This window comes from Gavialis gangeticus, unplaced genomic scaffold, assembly GCF_001723915.1.
Source record: "Gavialis gangeticus isolate Ggan-Ray unplaced genomic scaffold, GavGan_comp1, whole genome shotgun sequence".
NCBI classification, from domain to species: Eukaryota; Metazoa; Chordata; order Crocodylia; family Gavialidae; genus Gavialis; species Gavialis gangeticus.
Window position 1 is genome coordinate 44,635,151 of NW_017729000.1, and position 228 is coordinate 44,635,378.

Sequence of the window (228 nt, forward strand, 5' to 3'; positions counted from 1 at the left end):
GGAGGCGAGCGGCGACACAACAAGTGTCCGGGACCGGCGTGCCGCCCGCCCACCCGCTCCCGCCAGCGTGCAGGGCAGCCTCCATGCACCAGCCGCCGGTCCCCGAGCGGGGCTGCCCAACCAGGCGGAGCCGAGGGCGCAGGAGGCCCCGCGCTCGCCCGCGCCCGCCCTTCCAGCAAAGACCGAGGCGGCTCGGCCGCGGAGCCACGGGCTGCAGATGGCGATGCG

The 228-nt window shown here is 77.6% G+C and overlaps 1 protein-coding gene across 1 annotated transcript in view; it reads right to left on the reverse strand.

Moving 5' to 3' along the window:
• PCDH1 (protocadherin 1) overlaps window positions 1-228 on the reverse strand; it is a 108,901-nt gene that overhangs the window by 108,017 nt on the left and 656 nt on the right. The window lies entirely within an intron of this gene.